The sequence below is a fragment of the Haliotis asinina genome, chromosome 9 (genome assembly GCF_037392515.1).
Source record: "Haliotis asinina isolate JCU_RB_2024 chromosome 9, JCU_Hal_asi_v2, whole genome shotgun sequence".
In the NCBI taxonomy this organism is placed as follows: domain Eukaryota; kingdom Metazoa; phylum Mollusca; class Gastropoda; order Lepetellida; family Haliotidae; genus Haliotis; species Haliotis asinina.
In genome coordinates, this window is record NC_090288.1 from 49,765,457 (window position 1) to 49,789,236 (window position 23,780).

The window sequence follows — 23,780 nt, forward strand, 5'->3', positions numbered from 1 at the left end:
CTAAGCCGCATTTCAGCTACATAATGACCTCTTGGTCCACAGACAAACTCGCCATTGACAACTAAAAGACAAGCGTACAGGTACTGTTATACCCATCAGTCATTGAACACTGACAAGGGATTTAACAAGTCGGCTTCTATCAGAGAGAGCAGACTGGCAATATATTTTCAGCTGAGAGTGAATGGACAGAAGGTCCGAACGAACCCAAACATTCGCACGAACGCATCACTTGAACACGGTGTTTAGCCGTTCGTGAAAAGCGTGCATCATGCGCAAACGCCTGTATCAGTGTACACGGTCACTGGAGAGTTTGAATTTAGTTACGGGTTCGTTAGATCAGCCACGTTGTTGGTGACTGCCTCTCATAGTGGCAAATCAGGGCACAATTGTTAGAAGTCAAATAAGGACTTTAAGCCATATGGTGGTTCAATGGTCACATCAGGACCGTGTCGTGTATAGCGTTAAATTAGGCATATGGACGTATAGGCATATGTAGTAACGTTGAAATATTTCGTTGGTTCTGACGAAAAACACATTTGGCCCATAGGTGAGATTTTCTACTTTTGCTTAAAATGTGTCATGTGTCTTTTAAGTTTGAAGGTTGTAAATAAATGATATTACGTTTCGCAGTATCGTAACAAATGTCAACTCATTTTGACTTACTTCGGCTCCCTAAGAGAGCGATATTAAAACATGTCGCTCATGGGCGTAAACTTCAGTCGATCATGGTGGAACAGTTTGACGCACTTGCGAGACAAACTGAACCTACACATTTGTGGCTTGCGAAAAACATATATGAATGTAAGTCTATAACTATCATGACACTTGACAAAATTCTGTCTTGGTTTTATGGTAACAGATTCCAATTGCCTCATATTACACTTCCAAAGAAATTTCATTGGAAAAATTCCAAAATATATCATTCAGGAGGAACACGATTTATTACTGAAAAATGCCACGAACATACATACAGATACTGGAGATCACTTTAAGTCTGAGGGCATGCCACATGTCAAGAAGTGAAATATATCATGACGTGTTACATACTGGCTAAATTGAAAACTATATTGTGATAAACTCTATATTCAAGAACATACATCAAAAACACACTATGAAACAGACACTAACACACATACACTCATAATGACACTGACAATGACACACACAAAATGACACACACATACACAATGACACACACACACACAATCACACACACACATCAATATTTTCACGTATGTAATGTTACATGACAAAAACGTATCCTAGTAAAGAAGGTGTTCAATGGCTTTCCAAGATGAGCAATAATATATTACAGACTAATTTTACAAACAAATTCACAGACACCTACAAACCTTTTATACACAGCACTTTCGTGTGCAAACCAAATTAGACCAAACCAAATTAAAGAACAGAACGACTGCACGCAGGGATTCATATGAAGGTTAAATTCTTTGAAGAGCTTTTTGTTTGAAGTATTTTTAATCCAGCTGTGGCTTCCTCCTCTTCCGTTGGAAAGTGAGTGAGTGAGTGAGTTTAGTTTTACGCCGCACTCAGCAATATTACAGCTATATGGCGGCGGTCTGTAAATAATCGAGTCTGGACCAGACAATCCAGTGCTCAACAACACGAGCATCGATCTGCGCAATTGGGAACCGATGACATGTGTCAACCAAGTCAGCGAATCTGACCACCCGATCCCGTTAGTCGCCTCTTACGACAAGCTGAGTCGCCTTTTATGGCAAGCATGGGTTGCTGAAGGCCTATTCTACCCCGGGACCTTCACGGGTCTCCGTTGGAAAGACTCAGAAACATTCAAACATAAAAATACTATAGTCATCGTCAGGAAGAATTTGACCATGAAACAGAACATCTTGAACATAGGTCGGAAGCAATTTGTCGTTACAGCAAGGGTTGTTTTAGTTCAACATCAGGCCCTGGTGCAACTGTTTGGATTCTAAGAAGCAATATGTAAATTTATGATTGGTTGAGACTGTGAAAATGCCGAATATGCTTTATGTCTTAATTCTACGCTCTAAATCTCTACCGAACACATGAATCGAATCACTTTCATATCATGCTTGTTGACATAAAGCTCATTTGTTCAGTCGGGTTTCAGTGAATGGAGGAAGGATGCATGCCCATCACATGAACTTAATGTCAAAATGAGTCACAAACAATACACATTAGGAATTGAATTATAAGTCTAGATTATGTTTAAAGTGAAAATACACAGTGCATTATACATAAAAGTATATATTCAAGAACCTGGGACTTCCAGGATATTTTTCGTTGATTTCTCTGAAGTGCTGCCTTCGAATATTCTGGTAATCTTCTTTTCTTGAGCAGCACTGTAGTTTTCAAACACTGTTTGAATTCTACCACAGGATGAACTGTCGTAGACACAAGATAGCGTTCCAAGTCCTCTAATTTAGAATTGCCAAGGCGAGCGGAGTCTTTCCATTTTCGGAAGATCTCTCTACATGGAACTTCTAAAATCGTCTATGGTGGAACACAGTGGCCTTACAACAAACAGCTGCACATGCAGATCTGGGTTCGTAGTTCATCGGTATTTCCCTGTACATTTCATTAGGTAGAGGCCAGTCTTTGTTGTCCAAAGTAAGTTGGTTTCCTTTCAGGTAGAGTTTGAACACATGGGGGTGGAATATCCTTTCAATGCATCACATCCAGCAAACATGGCTTGACAGACCTGAGCAATTCTGAATGGCAATTCTCAGACCGATAGGCGGATTTAAAAACCTCCAACAACTTGCAAAACGTTGGAGCGGACTTGTGGTGGGGGGTCTGGAAAAACTTCAAAAACATCTGGTCTGTGTCTTCATGTGTATGACCCACCATCTGGAAGTTCAGCTTCACCTTAAATAATGATTCATTTTAACGATAACAGAATTTCTTAAGTGCATTATCCGCCAGGCGAGGTTAATTATACGACATGTGTGTGTGTGTGTGTCATTTTGTGACATGTTACTTTACTGGAATCATTTTACCTTACCTTCCTGATAAGTTCCAGCTTCACGAGATACCCGGGGAATCAGATCATTGTCACGTTCTTGTTATCTTCAGGGTTGTTGTCCTCTTGTATGTGCAGCACTTGTGGAAGCTCATCTCAGTACTCTAAGGAAAATCCGTGTCATTGAATTTTACACCATTTGAGTGATAACTACAATGACCTGATAACTACAATGAAACTATGATATCAAATGTGGATGCCGTGACATGCTTATAATCATGAAAGATTATTTAAGAATACTTTACGCAGTTGGAGTTGGACACTGGGTCTCCACAGAAATAAGTGTAGGAATTCAATTTATCACCCTATCGTTGATCGCTCGATTTGTTCCTTTCAATTATGAACTGATGGTATGATAAACCGAATGATGTAACGAATAATCAGAATGGTTAAATACTGATTGGTAACAGATTTATTTGTGCTGGTGAATACCCATGTATGTGTATGCTCATATACATGTACATCTTTCTTTTGGAAATATAATAAATGTGACAAACATAGTGATATTTTCCCCACCTGTGTTATTCCTTGGTGAACGTAAGGACTGAGCAGGTTACGTTACAGTAACAGTAACGTAACAAGCATCATATGACAGGCGTTCTGGATCATGGAAGTGACAAGTCCTGTTGCCTAGACATGAAAGAATTACTACAGATAATGCACTCAGTCTCATCCTGTTTTCCAAAACAAGACTGTGAAAGCTTCCTGAAAGTACACGGACAGGAAGATTCTAATCAAATTAAAACAGTCAGGGTCTTGTTGAATGTTTAATCCACTGTCCCCCTTGCCAGATCTACAGAAGCTCTAGGTTTGATAACTCGCCTAAAGCTACTTCATCCAAGGTTTCTCGTCCACAGTGAATCGGAGTGACTGTAGTGCACGTGCCGCATCAGTCACGTGGCTGAAAAGTGACACGCCATGCAGTAGTTACGACTTATCCAATGAAGTGGACAAGATACTGACTTCTTTTTACCCCAAAACCTACTCGGCGGTATGGTGTTTTGCGTTCTGGCAACCAAGTCGAAATGGCCTTAACACATTGCTCCCATTTGAGGAACCTAACCGAGGACGTGAACGTGACGAGCGAGCGCTTTAACAACTAGGCTACACCATAGCCCTTCCACGTAATCTGAAAAATGTTGATGTATACACCTGGAAATTAATCAAGCAACACCCCAATTTTTTCTATTGGAGCAACTTTGAAGTGTTCTGACAATCAAAATATGCCGGGTTGATATAGTTTGACACTTTTTTATTCAACAGACGATCTCTGACAAACAACTTAAAGGGAAAAAGTATCAAGACTTTGCTTTATTGCAACGAAATCCAAATTCTTAAAACTGTCTTAAATTCATGAAAAAATGGACACAATTTACTATTCATCCACAGACGTTGTTGTCAGGTGTATTAACACAAATGTCACATGGAAAGAAAGAACAGTCATCTGAGAGTCTGCACACCGACTTTCATCAATATCTAGTGTGTCCTCCCTGCGCACGCACCACCGATTCCAGACGCCTCCTCATTCCTTGGATGAGTCTCCGGATCTGATTCTGGGGGATCCTGTTCCACTCCTCATGCAGGGCAGCCGTCAATTCGTTGAGATTATGGACTGGTGGGTCTCTCTGCCTCACACGACGGCCAATAAAGTCCCACAAATGTTCAATGGGGTTGAGGTCAGGGCTCATGGCAGGCCATGGAATTCTGTCAATTGCATTTTGCCGCAAAAAATCATTTACAGCATGCGCCCTGTGAGGTCTAGCATTGTCGTCCATAAATATGGGTCTCGTTGCCAGAGGATGGTTCTCAAAATGAGGTACCACAGCCCTGTCAAGAACCTCCTGTTGGTAACGAACACCGTTAAGGTTGCCACGGATGGTAATGATATCCAACTTGCAGTTCATGGAAATGCACCCCCATACCATAACGGAACCTCCCCCAAAGGCCACAGTCTCCTGGATGTTCCGTGGAGCCATTGCTGTGTTCCTCTGCCTCCAGACCCGAGTACGACCGTCCACCATGTGCAGCAAGAACCGGCTCTCATCTGAGAAATGGACCTTCCTCCAAGAGGCAATGTTCCAGTGCAAACGGTCATTACACCAGGCCAGTCGGGCTGCCTTATGGGCTGGAGACAGTCTGGGTCGCTTGATTGGCCTCCTTGCCCGGTATCCTGCAGCTTTCAGACGATTCCGAACAGTCCTGTTCGAGATGGGTCTCCCTGGAAGCCACTCCTGTCTCAACCGAGAGCTCGAGTCGAAGGACCTGCGCCGTACAAGTCTCAGTAAAGCTCTGTCCTCCCGGACTGTGGTCTTCCTGGGTCTTCCTGGTCTAGGCAGGTCTTTAACTTCATTAGTGGCCCGGTATTTTTTCAAAAGTTTTGAAATTATGGAATGATGTCGTCCGATTTGAGTCCCGATTTGTCTTAGAGACATACCAGCATTCCTCATGCCGATTATTTGCCAACGAGTGGCCTCTGATAATTTCCTACGTGCCATGACATTGAAATGAATGAAAAACCGAATGCAATCGACAACCTGCGCTTGTAAACACCCCAGGGAAAAAGTGCATTTTTCGAAAGTTGAGGTTAAAGCAATGCACGTGCGCTGTGCAAGCTTCACGCGCGTCATATCAACCCATGAAAAGCTCATGCTGTATGTCAATACATCAAAATTGAATAATCAATCATCAAAATTACTTCGTTAAACTTTGTTAAGTTTTTATGTGTCTTTGAATTTGGTGTTGCTTAATTAATTTCCATATGTATATATAGTCTGGCAGAAAATATTTCAGGACGGTGTTTGGTAACTTTACCTTAAAACTGCTATCTGTTTCCAATTTGGTATGAGGCTTTATAATTCTTCTACCATTGAGGATTTTAATTCTCATAATTTATCACTCGATAATAAGAATAATAATTGTCTAAAAGAGCTGTCATTATTTCAAGTCACAACAACACCTCACATGCCAAGGGTTTTGAGCTACTTACCGTAACAGCGACCCGGTCATGCAAACAGGCAGGTTTTATGTCAAATCCTCACTAATGTTCGGCAGATCATGTCACGTGACTTCAAGCACGTGCATTTCAGGAAGTGCGCATACATCTACACATAGAGAAATGTCCACATCCAATTGTCGGCTGACGCAAAAGACATTCTTAGAAAAATCTATAATTATTTCAAGCGAGAAAGTGAAAGGGACCGTCCATTTGTAGCTCCTGATAAGTATTTCCAACGGACCCAACATGCCTTGGTTCTCTCAATGAGCATGTGTCGGTACGGCGATTGAAGAAAATCCTTGCTCAAGACCATCAGCGTGATGTCTCTCGTTATACTATTTGCAAATTGTTGCTGAAATTTGGTTACAAATATAAAGGTGTTCAGGGGATAAAACTTGCCATATGTGAACGGCATGACATCGTGAAATCAAGAATAAATTACTTGAGAACAATTAGAAAAAAAACCGCTGATGGGTACGAACCGGTGAATCTAGACGAGACATGGGTAAATGCCTCCCATACAGCATCTTACCAGTGGCAGCATCCTGACAGACAAGAGCCGAAACGGAAGCTACCAGCTGATAGAGGACAGAGACTTATAATTCTGCATGCTGGCTCACACAAAGGATTTCTGCCTGGGTGTGATTTGATATTTAAACATTTAAGTCCACCGACGGGAGAGACTACCATACAGATATGAACGGAGCTGTCTTTACACAGTATGTAGAAGAACAACTGATCACAGCCCTTCCAGAAAAGTCCTTGGTAGTCATATACAATGCTGTATACCACAGTTGCCGTGAGTCCGACAATCGGTGTCCAACATCCAATTGTCGTAAAGCAGAGATCATTGAATGGCTTGACAGAAACAACATCGTAAGACCTGACAGAGCATGTTCGAACGAAGCGAATTGTTCTGTCTAACAGTTCGAGGAACTAAAGAACGTCATATCCCAATATGCCCAAGAACGTCACGTCCGTGTAACTTACGTCCGTCTCATGAAGAAACGGATCCACTTCGATAAATCAGAAACATATACTGTACAAGTCAACTTGCCACTAAATGATTATGACGTCATGATCAATGACGAATACTTCTGGCCTGAGGACATTGTGTGTCGGGACTATGTGCCAAGGTATCGTCAAAATGAACAGAAACAGCAACAATACAGAGAAAACAGCTATTAACAAAATGGATCTGTACGCACTAACTCTTTTATCTGTGATGGTTGCGCTAAGTGTGTTGACCTGGAATGTGCGCGGTGTTTTGCACCAGACACACAAAATCAACTCTGTTTTACCGGATTATGTCGACATCATTGCTATACAAGAACACTGGTTGAAGACAAGCAATATTCAATGTCTGAATGATTTGAAATGCTATAAACTTCTGTCCTACATATGTGATGATGCAACTACCAGCACACGAGGGTCTGGTGGTATTGCTCTATTGCAGAACACTCATTCCAGTTGGAAAGCACAGTGTGTAAGTTCGTCTGGGAACAGTTGTGTTGCTGTTAAGTTAACTCACCCATGTTCCGCTGACATATACGTAATTGCATGTCGCCTTCCATCCACCAATGCCCTTCATTCTACGTACAGCACGGCCCTTGACGAACTTTGTGACCTATATGATGAGCTGTGTGTCAAGGGCGAGACAATTATCCTTGGTGATCTCAACTCGGATATATGTAAGCGATCTATGTCATCACGCGACAAACTTCTGTCTCACTTTGTTAGTACTCGTTACTTAGTCAATGTTATTAATTATACTAGTTCACATACCTTCAGAAGCAAGGACAACGTGAACAAATCTCTCATTGATTACATTCTGATTCCCTCTTATTTACATAATAATGTCACATCAAGTGAAGTGTTTTTCACTCATTATGATATATCTGATCACTTTCCATGTATAGCTACCATTCAAATAAGTGATAATACAAAGGCAAAGGTTAAAGAAGCTCATTTCATTAAATGGGACAAAGCCTCCAGTACTGAGATCTCTTCATACAGGAACTGTCTCGATAATCTGCTTAACAATGCAGAGATTTGTTCACCAATTTGTTCACCAATTCATACACGGGATGCTATTGAATCATTTAGTACAGTGATAAGCGAATGTATGATCCATGCCAGTAGTGAGTGTCTACCAGTTGGTAGCTTTAAAGCGCATTTAAAACCTTACTGGAAGCAGGATGGGCTGCACAAAGATCATTTTAACATGCGCGTTGCTAGGAGGCGATGGTTGTACGAGGATAAGCCAAGGGGAGATAATTTCGATTCGTATAAAACGTATAAGCAGGCCAAGCGAGAATTCCGACGACGCCATAGACAGTCAAAGCGGGCCTATACTAAGAATCTGTACTCAGACCTAGAAAATACCTGTGAGACCGATGTGAATACATTCTATAAGTCTGTGCGGAAGCTACGTAAGCACAAAATCGGGGTTGATAAACTAACATATGATAACTCCAGCGCAACATCTCCCACTGACATCTGTCAGCTATGGGGTAAATACTATGCAGATTTAGCCAAACCGTACCATTCCGATACATTTGACCAAGATTTCAAACATCGAATTGACTGCGAAATTGACAAGATAGCCTCTAGCAATGAAACCAATTCATGTGTTGATAGTGCACTATGTGCAGACATATCCGTCCATGACATCACAAGATATGTACAGAAACTGGGTAGAAACAAATCGCCTGGCCCTGACAAAATTAATAATGAACATGTGATGTTTGGTGGTGAGCTTTTGGTAAAGAAATTAGCACTACTATTCAGTGCTATTCTTAGACTGCAGTACACACCCACTGCGTATAGACACGGTATGATTATACCCATCTACAAGGGTAAAAAGGATAAATCAAACCCTGCCAATTATAGAGGTATTACGCTGACATCTTGTTTAAGTAAACTTTTTGAGAAAATTCTTTTAGAAAGACTAGAAAAGTGGACCTCCCAAAATACTTGTAATTTTCCCGATGTGCTACAATTCGGATTTAGGAAAGAACATGGCGCAGTCATGGCGCTATTTACCCTTATTGAATGTGTGCAAACCTATCTTAATAGGGGGTCGTGTATCTACACCGCATTCCTAGATAATGAGAAGGCCTTTGACCGAATATGGCAATCAGGTCTCTTTGTTAAACTCTATCACCTAGGTATAAGAGGTAAAATGTGGTCTCTGTTACGTCACTGCTATACTTCCATGTATGCGTGCGTTCAGTATAAGGGTGAACAGTCAAACACTTTTGCTGTTAGACAAGGCATCGGTCAGGGTAGAGTCATTTCAGCTTGGTTATTTCTTGTGTATATAAATGACCTCATAACTGAACTCCGGCAGCTAGACACTGGAATATGCTTATATAATATCAGGTTGCCATGTGTATTACTTGCTGATGATACTACACTTATTAGTTACAGTCCTAAAAGTCTACAATTAGCTCTAAACACAGTTGCTAATTATGCATCCAAATGGCGACTAACCTATAATGCATCAAAAAGTAACATTGTGGTGTTTCATAAAAAGAAGCAACTAATCCGTACGCATGCTTATCACCTTGGAGATCATGACATACCTATGTCTGATCGTGTAAAATACGCGGGTGTCCTTCTCCAAAGTAATCTTTCTTTTAAGCTTTATATTGAGGACAGCTGTACTAAAGCAAGGCGCACTGTTAGTTCCCTCATCTCTGTTGGTCTAAACAGCAGGGATCTACATCAGTATGCAAGTGTTAAGATATGGAAAAGAATGATATTAACAACGAGTTTCTATGGCTGTGAATTATTACCCACTCTTTATGGTAAAGATCTTGAACTAACTGAAAGTATACAGCGCTACTTTGCCAGAATTGTACAAGGTTTTGATAAACGCTCTCCCACTGATGCCACTATTGCTGATCTAGGACTCTGGACAATGGTTGGCTACATCGATAAATGCAGACTACAGCTGCTTGGGCGTCTTTGTAATATATCATGTGTCCCAATCTGTAAAACAATATTTTGTGCATCTACCTCACTCTATTACTCTCATTCTAAGAACTTAGACAGTTTATGTGGCGTGTTGCTATCAACAGCTAAGAAATATAACCTAATGCACCATGTATTTCACTATATCTGCACCGGACAATTCCCGACGAAAAATAACTGGAGAAAGATTGTAGTAAATGAAATAAGTATCCACGAGGAAAAAGCATGGAAATACAAACTATCATGCAGAGCTGACCTGTCTCGATATTTTAAAATACACACAGCACTTTCACCTCATATGTTATACAGCATGACATTGTTATATCCAGAACTGAGAGAAGAACTGCAGTATGTAATAAGAATTGGATCCGGAACCAAAATATCAAAAGAATGTAAAAACTGTAACACTTTTGCTAATGATTACTATCTCCATGTTATCCTAAACTGTGGATGCTTGCTTTCAGAGAGGGATGAATTCTTCTCAACTCTAATAGATAATCTTGATGTTGAAATGTATGTCAAAATAGAGATGATGGAAGAGAATGACATGCTAGCATTCTTTCTAGGGGCCAATAACAGTGATATTGATGAAACAACACGGCATTTTACTATTATAGAGTTCTCAAAATATTTGTATAAACTAAAAGATATCCTCAATCACTTGTGGTAATAATCTAGCCAATACCTGACGGTTGGTGACCTGTATATATTTGGAGAAATATTCCCATATCCTATGCTTGTACATATATGTATATATATATGCGTGTGTGTGTGTATGTACGCTTGTTGAATACTCTGTTACCTAGTTATATAATTGCATGACCATGTTTTCTGGATCTTCGGACCTATCTGGAGGAAATAAAGACATTCATTCATTCATTCATTCATTCATTCATTCCACCTTCCTATGCCATGGACAATTTGTTGAAGAACGCTGATCATGAGGTTCTACGACTACCACCATACCATTGCGATTTGAATCCAATTTAACTGATATGGTGGGATATCAAGGGGAAGATGTCACGCTACAACACGACATTCAAGTTATCTGACGTTGAACAAAATTGTTCACACGGCAATAGGGGATATCAGTCGATGGGCAGCCTGTGTCAAACATGTATTAGCAGTTGAAAATGAGTACTGGAAACTAGATGGTATTTGAGAAGAGAACATCCCACCAATCTTAATATATCTTGGAGATGAATCAGATACTGATCTGCCCGAGATGCTTTGTTATTGAAAACTTTTCTCTCTCAAATGGCGTGGCAGATTGATTTTACCTACGCTTCAAATTCAAATATGTTAATCTTCCTCCAAATCTTCTTATATCTCGTGTATGAATCTTATATTAAACATGTGTCGGCCAACAGACTTCACTTTCAAATGATGTCATGCGAGTGGAATTCTATTAGCTTGTCCTAAGAGGCGACTAACATGATCAATAATTCTCATGGAACTCCACCACCCCGTTCCCAACACCTGTAGCAAGCACTGCCCTTCCTTAGTCTGGTACGTACACGAACCATATACAAATGCAGTATTACCATATTTAAACCTGGTTAACATTAATTAGTGAACGGAATCCAACTATTTGTAGGATATTTACTGTAAATTGTAGAACTGATATTTAGCCTTGTTCTAACAGCAGGCATCGGGCCACAAGCTCGGGACAAACTGGCAGTGTAGTCCATCCCACCAATCGTAATATATCTTGGAGATGAATCAGATACTGATCTGCCCGAAGAAGAGATGCTTTGTTATTGAAAACTTCTCTCTTTCAAATGGCATGGCAGATTGATTTTACCTCCGCTTCAAATTCAAATATGTTAATCTTCCTCCAAATCTTCTTCAGCATTTATACCTCGTGTATGAATCTTATATTAAACATTTTGAAAAAATGGACATTGAATACTGGTTTGGCAATCATGGATTTCAGGCAAAAAATAGCGAGAACGCAAGAAGTGGCCAGAATATCGTGTTGCCGCGCTTTGCTTAATCATGCCACCTTGTTCTTGCTTTTGTGAGTGCAATAACGCGACATTGTCCCTTCTAAGATTCCATGGTTTTGTCTTTCCGGACAAAAGTCGAACAGAGCAACACTTAGGGACCGTTCATTGTGTGTGTGTGTGTGTGTGTGTGTGTGTGTGTGTGTGTGTCTGTGTGTGTGTGTGTCTGTGTCTGTGTGTGTGTCTGTGTCTGTGTGTGTGTCTGTGTGTGTCTGTCTGTGTCTGTGTGTGTATGTGTGTGTGGCTGTGTGTGTCTGTGTCTCTGTGTGTGTCTGTGTGTGTCTGTGTCTGTGTGTGTGTCTGTGTGTGTCTGTGTCTGTGTGTCTGTGTCTGTGTGTGTCTGTGTCTGTGTGTCTGTGGTCTGTGTGTGTGTCTGTGTCTGTGTCTGTGTGTGCGTGTCTGTCTGTGTCTGTCTGTGTGTGTGTGTCTGTGTCTGTCTGTGTGTGTGTCTGTGTCTGTGTCTGTGTCTGTGTGTGTCTGTGTGCGTGTCTGTCTGTGTGTGTGTGTGTGTGTGTGTGTGTGTGTGTGTGTGTGTGTGTGTGTGCCACCCACCCCACAAAATCAATGTACAAAGTAAGTGCGCCCCCTTGCTTTCCTTGTACAACATCAGTGATCCGAGCCCTGGATCATGTGTAAAAAATTCATGACCCTCCTTACGTTCCACGAACAAAATCAGTGACATGAAATGAGTTTTTATTCATTAAAGTTCGGGAACCATTCTTCAAGTTACTATCTATACTTTGCGCATAGGAATGTCAACACCAGTCTTCAATAAATTTAAAATTCTCTCTGCGCCATAGGTTTCACTAATTGATTTTGTAGAAACTGTAAGCCTGTTTTGTTTTTATTGGGTTGTGTTTAACAAGACGGGCCTGCAGATTTCATTCAGGGCCTGCAGATTTTAAACCTGAAGGCCAGCTGACAAATTAAAGTATTGCAAACACTGACATTACCATTCGCTCACTTGTTTGATTTTCTTCACGGCGTACTTAAATCTGTGACAATAATCCGACAGAATGACATTTACCTTGGTTACGTTTCTTTGTTTGAAGAGTATATTTATGATTCTGTCAAATGTTTCAGCTCTGGGAGTCATTTGTAACTTCATCTTTGATAGGCATACTAGAAGTTGAGTAGATGAGGAATGGGGACTATGACTTATGGATATACAACTTCACCGAGTGCGACGTTTCGACATGAATTTATTTTGTTGAATGAGAAAAAACGAGTTGTTTACACAATTAATGGGGTTGATGTACACAAACATATTTACTTATATTATACTTATATATTCAACTGCCTCAAGATTAATGAATACATCATAAGGAGGGATGTGACCGTGTGCATAGAACTCAAGTCACAAGCAGCGCTGAGCGCGGAGAGTCACTGCATGGGCCAACTGAGAGTTTCTAGGACGTCAGTCCTGTCCAAGACAGGTGGTCTCACCTTGGCCAGGTGAATTTGTTCATCCAGCAGAAAAATGGGTATCTGGTGTGGTGTGTAGCGCTATATAAATGGACACATTATTATGTTACAGTAGTTCATAAAAGCAGCAAATCCTTTTTTCACATCAGTAAAAAATGGTAAATACAGAGTAAATTGTACCTGTAAGCATGTGTTTATAAATCGCTATCAAACAGTGGTGACACAAGGTGTCGCCGAAGAGGGTAGCAGTGTACCACAGGTGGCATCCGTCACAGATGCAGAAGCTAGTCAACTGTTTGTCCGGAAACAACACTCCTACAAAGAAAAAAGTGAAAACAGGAAAATTGCATTAAACATTACATTCAGCATTTACTGATGCGTGAAAAGTTTGTTTTATTACTTAATAAAATTATTAAACAGATCTGCACAATTGTTTATCTGTATTTATCGGCACATGCAATTTAAATAGGCACTGAGCTAGGTGAACAATTCAATGGAAATGAGTGCGATGTTCTGTTTACCAGTCACAAATAAACGCGACTGAGTTACGTTCGTACTGGTTCTCTTGACAGTATGTGTTTGTTTGGCCTGCCTTCTTTGTTTGTAATAACCAGGATTACCCTTTATCCGTCTCAAGGTAGGAGCAAACAGACAGAAACACCTCTTCTATAAACTTTGAATATCTGTTTTGTGGCTGAAAGATTTCCCATCGTTCCATTGTTGCAAGTCATTTTCTGCCAGAAGGTGTACAGCTTTACTCATCACAGGTACGTATTGAGCAGTTCTACGTGCACTGACCATTAGGTGCCACATGACAGTCTGGGTTTAAATCCCGGATGGAACGTGACTCAACAAGAGTACTACAATCTGTATTATACTGAGAAAGTGTACTCCCAAATGTGATATTTGCTGTAGTTTCAATTTCCATTTGAGTTCAAACAGTTTATACAAAAGCTGAAAATTCAAGAACTTTTTATAGTATCGCTTTCATTACAGTTCCATAAATCGTGCCATTATTTTCAATGTCCCCACTGTCAAGAGCAATTCACTCGGTACTTCGTGGTAGTACTTCTTATCTCGAATAACACTGAATCACTCATTATGCGCGGAAATTACCGATGTTTTGCGAATGCAAAGCGATTGAAGGCAGCTAATTTTAAATTTGTTTTTCTTGTGGAATATGGGGAATTACACCGCGGCGATTTTACTAAGACAATACCCGAGGGAAAACCACCAAGATGCAAGATTCGAATCGTTTGTTTCACACCGGTTGGCTGAAGTGTACGATCCGATACCCATGCTTCAAACAGTTCAGCATTAATGAAAACATAAACAAACATCGAGGCTACACCAGCCCATGCCCCCTGTTGTGATCAGTAAACACCTTATAGTTTACTGGAGGGTGACAACTTGAAAACATATTACCCGCTACCATGGTAACCGCCTCCGGCAAGAAGTTTTATCGCCAGCAATCGCATGCAGTGTCCGGAGTTCAAAAACCGTTCTCTTGGCTGTTTTTCAGTTCATTGTGTACACATATATTTTACCGATTTTCAGAGCTTTATTTAAACTATTTTGTACATTGAATCCTTTGCACACTAAACTTAAACATAATTAACCATTTTCATAGCGGGTTTAGCTTGTCATAATATATGTCACTAGTTTTAAAAATCCAGTCAAGAGGCAGACGCCATTTTGTTTACGTGTTATGTATATTTAACATGGCGGTAAGATAAATACGCTGTATGCTTTTATCTCGAGTAATACGCTCTAATGTACGTCTTTTTGTAGCAGTGTCATCCCTTGCCAAACACCTAGTGCTACAACGAGGCGTACATGTTACAAGAGTGATGGCGTCATGTTTCCATAAGTCAGGATGTGGTGGGGTAGCCTAATGGTTAATCGCTCGTCACGCCGAAGACCCGGGTTCGAGTTCTCTATGGGCACAATGTGCGAATCTGTGCAAAACACTGTAGTCTACTGAAACAGAAGCCATGTACATATTGTACCTACTTAAATCGTACTTATATTTTCGATTGCGCCAAGTTTAATGCATTCATAATTAGCTGGTAAAAGCAACAAAAACTCCACACCCATGACCCGTGAAGGTCCGGGGTATAATAGTCTTTCCGCAACCGATGCTTGCCATAAAAGGCGACTATGCTTGTCGTAAGAGGTGACTAACGGGATCGGGTGGTCAGGCTCGATGACTTGGTTGACACATGTCATCGGTTTCCAGTTGCGTCGATCGATGATCATGCTGTTGATCACTGGATTGTCTGGTCCAGACTCGATTATTTACAGACCGCCGCCATATTGCTGAAATAATGCAGAGTGTGGCGTAAAAATAAACTCACTCATTCACTCAGAATCCTTTTGTACAATATTCCGTCGTGACAGAATAAGCTGTGAATCCCTCACCGGATCACACCAGATATTGTACAATGTAGGACAGAAATAGTTGTTAACCATCGCACCTACATGGAACCTACATTATTTCGGATTAATTAAAACATTATCGTTGTTTGGCACCATCAACTTTTGCACCAGACATTTAACAATATTTCTGAAGGTGTTGGCCTTGTGTCATCCGAGCCTGGTCAGAAAATCCAAGCAGTGTGTGTTTGCTGCAGACTCTCATACAAGCAGTGTGTGTTGCTGCAGACTCTCATACAAGCAATGTGTGTTGCTGCAGATTTTCATACAAGCAGTGTGTGTTCCTGCAGACACTCATACAACCAGTGTGTTGCTGCAGACTCACATACAAGCAATGTGTGTTTCTGCAGACTCTCATACAAGCAGTGTGTTTTGCTGCAGACTCTCATACAAGCAGTGTGTGTTTCTGCAGACTCTCATACAAGCAGTGTGTGTTTCTGCAGACTCTCATACAAGCAGTGTGTTTTGCTGCAGACTCCCATACAAGCAGTGTGTGTTACTGCAGACTCTCATACTAACAAGAGACACTGTGAGACATCCTGGTTACCTACACCGAGCCTATTTCTTATATGCCAACATCTAGACGAGTATAGAATACATGATGTGACTATTTGCAACATAATAGGACACATGTTTATACAGTATTGACGACCAAGCCCATTTTGCATGGTCCTCACATATCTACCAATGCATCAGCCAATATCTAGACGCGTGCTGAATACTTGGTGTGAATATTCCGGTATATGTAGTGAGTGTGTGAGTTCAGTTTTAACCAACGTGGAATTTGTGTTGGGAATACCTTGGCATGTATACACTGGAGCCATACTAAAGCACCACTCACCTTCCCGGTGTGTGGTAAGTACTAGAACACTGTATGTTGTTGTACGATGCTTCGAAAACCAGTTCCATGTATTTTAATGGTGAATGTAACACATTCTTTTGAAAATAAACAAAACATACTTTCATTTTGGTAACAAATTACCTGCAGTCTGAGAGGTATGCACAAAAACGTGAAAATCAACAATGCCGTTAAATATGGATACCATGACTATACCACCAATCTGATTGTCACTCAATTCTCAATTAATGTATAAACGACCTCTTGCGACCACATGAGTATCTGGTATAGCTGCATCTAGGACGGAAACGGTCTGCCAGCCTCCTCAACATACTAGCAAACAAAAGCAGAATTTGGAATATTCTGCGATTCCTTTGGAGTGATTCCTGCAGATTTTAAACAGGGGAATCGAACTGGGCGAAGACGTTAGATGGGTCTCCTTGCGGGCCATGGTAATGTTTCGATGGTGTTGTTCTTAAAAATTGCGTTGCCGGTTGTGGAACGGTGAGGTCTAGTTATCCATAAATATCGGACTGCCTAGGCGATGGTTAACAAACCGTATCACGACAACGGTATTCCTGTTGATAACGTAAGAGCAAGAGGCGTCTAATCTGGCGATATTCCTTCGGAACAGCAGCCTCTTTCTAATAGTACTGGTGTAGAATCTGACTTCCACTGTAAAATCCCACTGCAGTTCGTCGTCATCGTGATAGGTCTTCCAGGACTTTGGCGATCCCTTATTTTACAGGTGGCCAGATGCTTCATCCCCTGACTAATGCCTGAATGGTCCATTGCACAGGTTTACCCGCCGTGTAGCTGGAATATTGCTGGATGCGGCGTAAAACTACACTCACTCTCTGAGGTTTGCACTGATGTTGCAACATCCATTCCTGCATCATACGTGCCAGTAACTTACTATCGTATATTTTCAGAACGTCTGCGTCTTGCCATGTCAAGAAAAGTTTGCTTTTACAAATGTCATCTTTAAATTTCAAATCAATTCAGAAACCTCTACTGCACATATTGCAGTCATAAAATTTATACCCCACTGCCCTTGATCCTTTCACAGCACGTGAAAATGCAGCTTGTGGAACATGTACTGTACCGGTGCATTTAAACACTGACATGATCACCTGTGTGCACCAATACAAATTGCCCTTTGAGTCAAATGCTGCTTAATAAAAATCTCATACTCAACAAGGCAGATACACATGGCAACCACGCACTTTCCTGTCAGATACAAAGCCAGTATATTACAAACGAAACGACCTGCGTGTACATTCGTGTACATTTTGCTGTACACTTTCTGTACTTTGCAGCGAAACACATTCTTTGTATACACTTTTGTGTGTCATATTGTCCATGCATTTTGTGCATTTGACTTGTGGCAATGGAGCGTGCTCAAGGTATGCACAAGAATACTTACATTTACATGTATGCAGGGTGGTACAGGACAAGTACAACACAGGTGCACTTAAATAGTCACTCGGTAACTGGGGCAGGCTGACACAGTATTAAGGTAACACGGCCTGGGGAAGGGAGGACACCAAGTGAGTTATCCTTTCATTTATTAACTTTCATTTTTTCTCTAAAGCACAGACTGGTCCGAGCATAGAATGGATATGTTTAAGCCAAAATGAACTGGCACAGATAGATTGTGGACACATAGATACGATTATATTCTGAGATACTAAAAATCAGTATATAAACTGTTAAGTAATGTTACTACCTAGAGAAATTTGGAGATATAAATGAAGAAATACGTCACCGAGGAAAAACAACAAACCTCGTTATCTGAACTTGTAAGTTCCTGAGGCTTACGTCCTTTTGTCCATCACAATAGATGGTTGTTTTGTTTCATGGCGGTCGATTATTTTTTGTCAATTTTATGGATATGGCGCATCATTCAGTTGTGAATTACTTGATTTCACGCGTTGGTCGTGTATAGCAAGTGAGTGAATATAGTTTTGCTCCGCTCTAGCAATGTTCCAGCACTATTACGACGGGGGCAACACCCGGAATGGAATTCACACAATGGAACCCACGTGAAGAATCGAACCGGGTCCTCGGCGTGACGAGCGAACGCTGTAACCACAAACGTTGTACCCATATTTTAAATCACGTACTATGAACGATCTTTTTACTAATATCAGTTCTCATTTAATTATTGCATTTATTGGATTGCAAGAACTGGATTTGTTAAATGAATTGTAAAGAGATATTTTTATTATTTGTAGGCTAGATTAATAACTGAGATTGTTAGTGGCTGTACCCTCAAAGGGGGTTGAAGTATTGTAAAATTATTGTCCTCCTGAGAGGGTACGTATCTCCCATACCATTCGATGTAAAGTTAAGTCTACCGAGTTTGTAATCGTAGTATTCTTGTTATTTTTATTTTGGCTAGCATTTCGTATACTTACCAGCGGCTGAAGGGATGATGTAAATCCAACAAGGGTCCATGCAGGTAGCAAAAGTACTGTAAGTTCCCATGGTCCCTGGTTTGGTGACTATCTTCAGTTGTTGGTGATCTATAGCCTGTGTTCTATAATGTATTGTCTTCTTTAATTGCAATGTTTTAGTTTTTCATGCTAGTTTTATATTTATATCTGTGATATTCTAGTACTTTTACTGTCCATCGTTGACAGGTTTTTATAGTGTACATATATTCCATTTCAGTATTAAATGTTCCCGTCACGATATGGCTGAAATATTGCCGATGCGACGTTAAATTTTAACTCACTCACTCACTCACATTGTACCCATGTGGGGGATCGACACAATAATACATACACTCACAGACGGAGGTCTGTTGTATGAGTTAGAAATAAAAGTGAATTAGGTGATTTAAAATCAAACAAATCCCCCATTGAAGACGTAGTTGGATTTGGAGCTGAAAAGCAAAATATTTTAGGAACCATACAGTTGTCCTATGGAATGGGTCATCTAAACCTCTCACTTCTTAGGAATTGCTCATTCAGTCATCTTATTCATGGATTTCTTAGAAGTTTCAGTATTCCTTGGCTCGTTTCTATTCATCATGGTTTAACCTTTGTTTCGCTTGTACAAGGTAACACTGGTTTAGCTCGTTCGTGAAACCCGATATCACGAAAAAAAAAATAGACATTCCAGTTTGAATTTCCTACACAGGAGATAGTATGTCCTGTTCCCGAAAATGTGGGTGAGTGGGTGAGTTTAGCTCGCACGGCGCTTTAGCAATATTTCCAGCAATATCACGGCGAGAGACACCAGAAATGGGCTTCACACACTATACCCATGTGGGACTCCTTTAAGAAATCAGCCAAGATACGAAAGTTCATCTCAGATCAACCACTGAACATTTGAAGAAGGTATACGCAAACGATAAATTTCAAACCAAATCTAAAATCGTGATATCAACTTCATCAAGAGGCTTAAGAATACTCTACAGCTACTATACTTAAGCTCCAAATGCTATTAACATGTCCTTTATTTGGTTTGAGATTATTGTTACTATCATTTGTTGTGCATTATAGCTATCAATATTTAGTGAATAGCGCATCTTGCATGATGATTCACATCAAAGGTATGAATGACATTGTCCAAGAAGTGACCCAGAACTCAGACATCCTGTCAGAGGCAAGAACTGACTGACTCCTTGTGCTTCGATAGGAATGGACCCAGGCCATTGCATCCCCTTGTATGTTATTATCGTCCTTGAGGCGACTGAGAGGCTTCTTGATGGTGTCGAACACCGCCGAAAGATCGAGCAAGGGGAATAGTGACACATTACCGAAATCAGCATGGCACCTCAGGTCATTCAGAATTTGAAGTAAGGTGGTCTCAGATCTGTGCCTAAGACGATAGGTTGTTTGGAATCTATTAGGAAAATCATTGGAAGAGAGTTAGGATCTGAGTCTAACGTCAACTGTACGTTCGAATATGTGGGAGAGGAAGGAGAAGTTGGTGACAGGTTGATCATTCTTGTGGACATTGATACCAAAATTGTCTTTCTTAAGTAATTGCTTTGCCTTGGCCTGCTTGAATCCTCTGAAAGACGTCATTAACTAAACTCAGGTTCATCAGTTTCGTGATGACTGGCAAAAGAGTCTCGAAATAGTCGTTAAGGTTTCTTGAAACCTCACTTATATTATTTTACTGTGTAAATCCAAATTCCAATAAAGTGCAGTTGTTACTAGGGGTAGGTTCCTTAAAAATGTGTTTCTGGACAATTACGATTTGACGAACGCGCCTGGAGATAAGTAGTCTTTGTTAATATAGTCGCTTGGGCTATACACACAGTTGCTTGACCAAAACCATCTATTATGAGGGTACCAGAAAAACTGGTTATCCACGGATTACTCGAAATACGGGGTATAATATATAACACCCTACCCCTTACCTGAGACATTTGACTGCAAAAGAAAGTCAGTGCAAGAGGAAATCAGTCTTAGGCAATGGTATAGTCTAACAGATCATGCGTCTGTTCTTTATGCTCAAGACCTTCGTTTGATTCCCTACATGGAAAAAACCTATTTTTGTTGTAGTCCGTCGTGATAATGCTGTAATGTTGCTGAAAGCGGCGTAAAACCATACTCACTCACCCACTACACAGAACACGACGCTGTTATGTTACTTTCCAACTTCAACATGTCCACCAAGCATCTGGTCCGTGTTGTCTTGTTTTACGACTGATTCATGTTCATCTATGGCGGACGGACGTTTTCCTGAAGTGTTTACGATGTTTCCCCAAACATTCATACGACTAATTCACACAAACCCATTTTCCATCCAGGTGTCTGGTGTCGTAAACTGGTGCCGTACACTGGTGTCGTAAACTGTGCCACAAATACGACGCTCATGGCGTGTTAATATTACCAGGGTAAATTGTGACAGTGAAGCTGAAAATTTTCTCGGCGGACCGTTGCCTCCTTTTCATTCATTCGTTATTCACAATACGTTGCCGGTGGGATTTGAACCTGAAAACTACGACAGAAAACCGTTCAGTTAATTTAATTGTAAAACATCGTTAATTATTAAATGACTGTAAACGTGTTTCAGTTTATTTTGTTATTTGATTATTTTAAACATTGAACAAAGTAGCCATTTGATAGTTTTACTGTAAACGAAGTGATTACTGGTAAACACATATAAGATGATCCCCGACCTGACAAATGACCCCAATTTGCATGCTTGGGAACGCCCCACAGAACGATCCACTTGAAACAAGAGGGAGACAGGTTTTCTGATAAATATCGAAATCTGTTTAACAGTATTGAGACAGGTGTAAAACAGTAGCGAGACAGGTGTTAATCAGTAGCGGTGTTGATTTCATGTCACGGTTAGCATGTATTGCACGTGCATAATCGTCAAGCTACCTGTAGCAGCCAAGTGTACTCGCCCAATTCGTTGTACCTCCTCTCTTGTCACAAATGCGTTTAGTGCGCAGGATCTTCTAATATGTGTCTAGCAGTAGATACATGGGAAGTGCTCGTTCGATCAGTGGATTCGATAATACACACCCACAACATGGAACAGTCAATTTTGAGATGATTCACAGAGAATATTTCCTAAATGATTGAAGAATATGAATTCTGGAAACGTTTAATAAAAATATGTCAAAACAGAGACTCAGTGTGAACGTGACTGGTGTGATTAATATGCCATTACTTGTGTATCACAATCACGTGGATATCTGGTTAGAATGGGCCCAGATTTCTCGAAAAAACATTAAAAATTTGATTTTTCACATAATAAAGTGTTTTTACTCAACTTTGAGAAAATGCATTTCCCAGAGTGATCTGAAATCGATATTAAACTCAAACATAAACTGACGTGCAAAAGAACGTACATAGGCTCTGTTTCTTCCAATAACACGATAGTAATAAAACCTTTCGATGAAATGGAAAATGACCCACCTTTCAAGTAGGGGATCATCTAAAAATCCTTAATCCTCGCAATGACACGAGGGCCTGTGGTCAGGTGGCCAGAATGCCATCAACACAAAGTCATCTTGTCACTGTGAGTCGGCTCCTGCGATGACCCAATGATGTGGCTGCTGATGACGTCACCGCCAACATCCGAATACGTAGGTTAATAATCCGCAGATAGAGATTCCCTTTGGGTGTTAAGACCTTAGGACGTCCACCTTTGGGTCAGTCATATGTCTGGCCTGTTATTTAAAACGGTTAAACATGTCCTTTCACTAAGGCTGTAGGAAGCACCCATTTGTGACATTCCTGTGGCCCATTCCCTTTACGCCTACGTCAGTCTTGGCATTTTCTCGTGAGATTTTTGGCAAGTGATTGTTCAGTCTTCATGACAAACAGATTCAACACCCTCTGTGTGAGAAGTGCTCATACATGGGACAAGAATCACGATTTTGTGATACGTTGCTAAAGACGTACACATATTTTCCGTTGCATTTTGGCAAACTTGATCGTGATGGTTGCCTTCTATACAAACAGTGTTCTTCAATAATTCTACTAGTTTGGTGGGTAGATTACTTGGACTTTTCTATTTCTGAAATGTACTTGAGTGAAACATTCACCTTTTTTCAGATTGTCAAACTTGAGTTTGAAAACATAGGTTTGTTTCGAGGTATAGGTGCCTGGTCCTCATCAGCCCCTACTGTAATGGGACCGGCTGATCCTTCTCGGAGGCACGTGTGATGTACATCATAGTACCCACCTATGTAGACTGGGCGTGACTCGATTACTCACAACTCTCGTCGTGTACTGTGTAGTGTGTGAGTAAGTGAATTTAGGTTTACCCCGCTTTTAGCAACCAAAATGGGCTTTTCTCTCTGTACCCATTTCGGGAATCGAAGCCGTGTTTTCAGTGTGAAGCTTAAGCGCTGACACTTCATCCATTTGGCTACCTCACCGACCCGTAGCACTTGCAACTAGTGAATGACTGTGCTCTCGTAATCTATCAGGTTGGATGCTATATTTCATACCACGTATTTAAGAATCCTTTTGTACAATACTCCATCAATATCAAGGGACACAGCAAATGGACTTCACACATTCTACTCATGTGGGGAATTAAACACGGGTCTTCTGCGTGAAGAGCGAACGCTTTAACAACTGGGCTATC